The 5,842-nt window shown below is 37.4% G+C and overlaps 1 long non-coding RNA gene across 2 annotated transcripts; it reads left to right on the forward strand.

Annotated features, from left to right (window-relative positions):
• Nucleotides 1-3,695: 3,695 nt before the first annotated feature.
• Nucleotides 3,696-4,933, forward strand: LOC133735239 (uncharacterized). Of its 2 annotated transcripts, XR_009858854.1 has the most exons (4): nucleotides 3,696-3,743; nucleotides 3,948-4,011; nucleotides 4,201-4,254; nucleotides 4,350-4,933. It is a non-coding gene; the product is annotated as an uncharacterized LOC133735239 (long non-coding RNA). The 2 variants fall into 2 exon arrangements; XR_009858853.1 differs by lacking the exon at nucleotides 3,696-3,743 and having other exon boundaries at nucleotides 3,783-4,011.
• Nucleotides 4,934-5,842: the final 909 nt, after the last annotated feature.

Below are 5,842 nucleotides of genomic sequence, written 5' to 3' on the forward strand. Positions count from 1 at the left end.
GCGGAAGGACTTTTAGTCCTGTTATCGATCACAAGCGGTGGACTCCGGATTTATTAAGGGGTTAAAAATGTGTCCTCAAGCCCCTATCTTACATCATCTTCTTTTTGCTGATGATAGCTTCTTCTTTGGTGAGGCCACAGTACAGGAATGTTTTCGGGTAAAAACAATCTTAAACACATATGAACGAGCTTCTGGACAAAAGATAAATTTTCAGTGTGGTGTTTAGCAGGAATGTACCAAAAGAGTTGCAATCTAAACTTGCTGCAATACTTGTAGTAAATTGTGTAGAGGAGCACGACAGGTACTTGGGGTTGCCATTACGGGTTGGAAAATCCAAGACTGCCAACTTTCAATACATCAAAGAGAAACTCACAAAGAAACTGGTGAACTGGAAGTCCAAGATTTTAAGTTGTGCAGGAAAAGAAATCCTCATTAAAGCTGTTGCTCAAACCATGCCTTTGTATGCTATGAACTGCTATTTGTTGCCAAAGGGTTTGTGATGATATTCACCAATTATGTGCTTCCTTCTTTTGGGGAGATACAGATGAGAAAAGAAGAATCCATTGGCGTAGTTGGGAGAGACTGTGTCTTACCAAACATGAGGGAGGTATGGGTTTTAAAAATATCTATGCTTATAACCTTGTCATGCTTGCTAAACAGGGATGGAGGTTGGTATCCAACCCTAACTCATTGGTTGCTAGATTGTTCAAAGCTCGATATTTTCCTACTTGTTCCTTTTGGGAGGCACAATTAGGAGAAGCACCATCCTATTCATGGAGAAGTATCCTAGAGGGTAGGCCAGTGTTGAAAGCTGGAGTCAAATGGAGAGTGGGAAGTGGAAATCAGATTCATATTTGGGAGGATAGATGGATTCCTAATTGCTCAAGGTTTCAGATTCGTAGACCGGCAAACTCAACCTCATTCATTATGGTGGCTGACCTCATTAATCCACACACTAGATCCTGGATTGCTCCGTCTGTGTTTATACTATTTTCTCCTGAAGTTGCTGCTCAAATACTATCTGTCCCTTTAAGTAGAAGAGTTATACCAGATACGCTTCTTTGGGGGCCAGAAAAACGAGGTTTCTTCACCGTTAAGACTGCTTACTGGATTGCCAGAGAACATGTTCTCAGTAATGCTTTTGCTTCTACTTCACAAGGAAACCCTTTTAAAGAACTATGGAAACGGCTTTGGAAAGCTAGGGTGCTTGCCAAAGTCCAAATTTGTGCGTGGAGGGCCTGCCAGAACATCCTACCCACCAGAGAGCGCTTACTCATTAAGGGTCACTACTAGAAATCTGTTCATAGACATCGCATGTTTTAAATCGGTCAGACTTGCACACGATGTAAAAAAGTAATCCAACATCGTTTTACGAAAATACCGATTTAAATGTATATCATTAACATCAGGTCTTAAAATGACCGGTGTTAAAAGTTTTGTTTGAAAATTTGCGGGAACCTACTTTTGTAAAACGCGATAAGTCTTTTAAGTGAATTGAAGAAGCGGGTACTAAATCTAAAAACTTTCACACTTAGAAAAAAAAATTAAAGCCCGATCCCAAAACTAAAACAGAAAACCCTAACGCACTAAGCTCTCGCGCGACTCCTTCATTCTGAACTCACCCCAAACTGGATCTCCTCCCAAACCCGACCTCCATTCTGGACCATTCAGAGCTCACTCGAACTCGCCGTCATTATTACCCTCATTCCTTCCTTCATCTACGTCCTCAGCTTCTTCGGCATCGACTCCGTTCCTGCCAAACCCAAATTCGTCGAAGCATTTCTAAACAGCGTTGTTCCGTCTTAGCCTCTGGAATCGAAGCAAGAGAGCGGTGGCCAGTCGGCGCGACTCACTTCAGAGAACGACTCCGTTGTGGGATTCGAAGGATTTGCCTGTCGAAGGATTCTAGGAGTCGCCGGTCGGAGACGAAGTAATCTTAGTACGTATGATTGTTTTTGTGGTCTATTGTTTTCATTTGGGCGAAAATTATTGTATGGATTTGTGGGCTATTGTTGAAGAATGATTGTTTTTGTTTAGAGTTGAAGAAGCGCGAATTTGTCGGTGGCTTCAAGAACGGTGAATTTGTGGATAACGTGAAGTCCAGCTTGGGTATGTTCTCTCTTGCTTCCTTCCAATCTTTGTACCAATTGAAATTGTGAGCTATGCAATTTTGGTTTTAATTTCTTTATTCTATGATTTGATTGGTCACATTGAGTATGAACTATTGATGTTGTTATTCTTTTGAGATCTGGTGTTGACCGGATAGGAAAACAGTTTGGAGTTAATTGTTCTTTGGTTTAGATCTGGTGTTGACCAGATAGGAAAAGATTTGGTTTACTGCTGGCTTTTTCCGTTAGTTTGGTTACAGGTTTATTGTCTCCAAGTTAGATAGAGATTTCGATTGGGGCAAAAGTGTATGATGATGAATGTTGTATGATGCGTTGTGTTATTCAGTTAATATTGCTTGGGTTCAACATGCTTGAGGGTATGAATTTGGGTATGTACAAGGATGTAGTGTAAACCCAGGTCGAAAGAATATAAGTACAAGGATGTCAACCAGTCTTGAAGTCAAGTGAATATTGAGAATGAATACATCTGGGAAGCATTAACATGCTTATAAATACTTTGAAATGGAAAAATAAGTAAGAGGCAAGTAGTTTTAATAGTATACTGTTGTTTGCTACATGAAACTTTTGCTGTGAAAGAATTTTTAAGCTATGTGCTTTGACTGGAGTTATACGGGGAGACTGAGCTTTTATTATACATTCATGCAGCTTTCAACTCAGCTAAGATTGATTTCATATATCAACTTAGATACTTCACAGTTTGTGCTTACACAATCAAAATCATACATCTCTTCTTTCTCTCCCCTGCTTTTTTGTCTTTTTTTTTTTTTTTGTCAAGCTAGCAAAATCTAGCAAATTTTTTGTTAGATTTTAAGGACCACTTCTAATCTCCTCGGCATGTTTCTTGCTTTTACTTTTTTCCCCGTTCTTTCTAATTCTCTTGGTATATATTTCAGGTTGTACATATTGGAAAACAGGATTAACTCGACATGTGGGTGTTAATACCAGTCCAAGTGAATGCACTTCTCAGGTTTGCTAAGTAGAAGAAACCAACGCATGCTCTAGCCCAAGATTCCATAGCCTTGTAGTTATAGGTCTATTACTGAGTTCTTGCATATCTTGATGAAAGATAGGATTTTTGTTATCTGTGCAGGATCAGGACAAGACCTTTTGGAGTATTGAAAAGGGGAACGACTATTATTTGGACGCATGCATGATAGTGAGTACCTTGTGTTGATTTTTGTGAACTAGGAATCCTTTATTTTATATACTATCACACTAGTTGACTATACTAGAGGTATATATATATATATATATATATATATATATATATATATATATATATATATATATATAAAAATGTGTTTGTGTGTGTGAAATGTTTAAACGTCCCATGTACCTTGAAGTAAGATATATATGAATCATTGTCATAGACACTCGCATGCTATTTGTATTTATGTCTACCTTACTAGTCCTCTTGCATGTACCTGGTTTGCTTTTCTGCTCTCTACTTTCTTTAAGAGATACATGGGTGAACCAAGTTAATTGTGTTGGATTTTTCTTGCAAGTTTGCCAACGGTAATTGGGATGAAGTACGCCGCTCCAGGAAAGGGTGAGGGAAAAATGCTTATATATGCCTTGGATGATGCTGCACTTCAACACACCCTTTGTCAGATGGTGTGTCAAATTTCTTTATGCACTTGATTAAAGTTTCAAGATGGTGTGACTGTCAACTTCTTCTTTTTTGGTTCTGCATTTCATTTGCATCATGACACATTGCACCCAAGAAATTTACTTGTCATTCTTTTAGACCGTCTGTTTATCTTGGAGTTGGCTGCTACCCAGTTGTATTTAATCTTGACAAACTTGTTTGCTTTGCAGGCTCCAAACAAGGACAGCAGCTGCAGTGTCAGAAAATGCCATAGTTCTGAGTTTTAAATTGAGGGTGAGTCCCCTGTTTATTTCTTTGAGTTTCTTTGCACTGGTTGTGCTTTTCTTTTCTTTTTTCTTTTTTTGAATTGGTACTCTGTCAACTCCCCCGGAAACATTTAGTTCACAAAATGCTTTTGATTTGTTTGTGAACGTAACCATACAAAGTACCAAAAGCTGGAGCTAACTGAACTCTTTTGTGCAGGTTTAAAGCAGAACAGCAGCTACAGTGTCAAAGCTCCAGAGTTTAAACTCAAGAGTGAGGCCTTGGCATTTGTACAGAGTTTTTTTCTTTGCTTCTAGATCTGCTTCTTTTCAAAAAATTTATCTTCTTTTACTTTCGAATGTTTTCAGGTCATTACTGGATACTTACTAGCAGGATCTGCCATTGGACCCAAAGGCTTGAATTTTGTCAGTGAAATAGTCCAAGAGGCTTGTCTTTATTCCTATTTTGCTTGATTGATTCTTTCTTTGCGCTTCCCCTATTGATTGTTTCTTCAGGATTATGTTTTCAGTTGTTCCATTTGCAGATTCAAAATCATGAATACTCATGTTATACTAGATTCAAAATCACGAATACTCATGTTATACTAGTTCGGTCTTTTGCCATTCAGTATAGGTGGATCTATAATTTTCTTGTCATTAATTTATGTGTGTTTACATTTGGTAAAGTCCAGTTATATTAGTATTGAGATTCACTGCCTTTTTAGTACCTTTTAAGCTCAGTCATGTCGGTATTTCTTTTTTTTGAGTTTAGTAATACCAGAAATCACTGTCATTAGGTTTATGTTGCACTGTGAAACTGACTTTGTCATTCTCTTGCAGGGCCTTGGATTACAAGTTGTGAAATATTTGGCTGCCAAATATGAAGAGCTAGGGTGTGAAGTGAAATGGATGGGCAGGCCTGATAAGGTGATCTAGTCACATTGGTCTGGTTACCGATGTTAACTTCACTTCATGTGAACCTTTAGCTACTACTAGAAATCTGTTCATTTACATCAGTCCAGAACCGATGTAAAACTAAATTCTGACCGATCTCTTAATGGCTGATGTAAAAGATGCAGACATCAGTATAAGCGCGTTTTTAACCGATGTCCCAGACAACAACCAACATCGATTTTTAAATAAAATTCGATGTATAATCGTTATAATCATCATAATCTTATATGTTAACTATATTTAATTGTTCATATTTTCACATTTTATACTTAATAAAGTATATCCCGAACAATACCTAAGTGAACATTTAAATCGATTAAAATTTCAGAAATGATGTCTAATACTGTCGTAGACATCAGTCTCCAAAAAATTTTGTTTGTTCATGTCCAGTTTTAGGTGCATCTTGCCACCTTATTCTCCTGAGAACGATGTATGTACCTTTAGGCAACATCAGTTAATCTATTAAGAATGATGTTTTATGTTACTAGGAACATCGTTTTTCATTAGCTGAAACGATGTCTATTAGTTTTGTAGACATCATTTATATTTTACAAAACTGATGTTCTGTATTTCATGGTAAATCGGTTTACTTTATAAAAGCTGATTTGTACGTTGACAGTAGATAACGGTTTGGTGTTTAGATATCGATGTGCATTGGTCTTGTGTACATCGATTTTTGGGTGCCATTTCGATATGTTCATAATCATGAGACATCAGTCCAGTTTTAGGTACTAATTTGTAATCTCTGAATTGACATCGTTTTCTTTGACATTAGTGTTTTGTTTCCCATTTATATACATCAGTTCATATTATATAAGAATGCAAGAGCAAATAATCATCTACCTGCTGGTGGTTGGAAATATATAGAAATACATGCATTTCTCATCATCCAAAAATTGGGGCTTTCC

The sequence above is a fragment of the Rosa rugosa genome, chromosome 3 (genome assembly GCF_958449725.1).
Source record: "Rosa rugosa chromosome 3, drRosRugo1.1, whole genome shotgun sequence".
NCBI lineage: Eukaryota > Viridiplantae > Streptophyta > Magnoliopsida > Rosales > Rosaceae > Rosa > Rosa rugosa.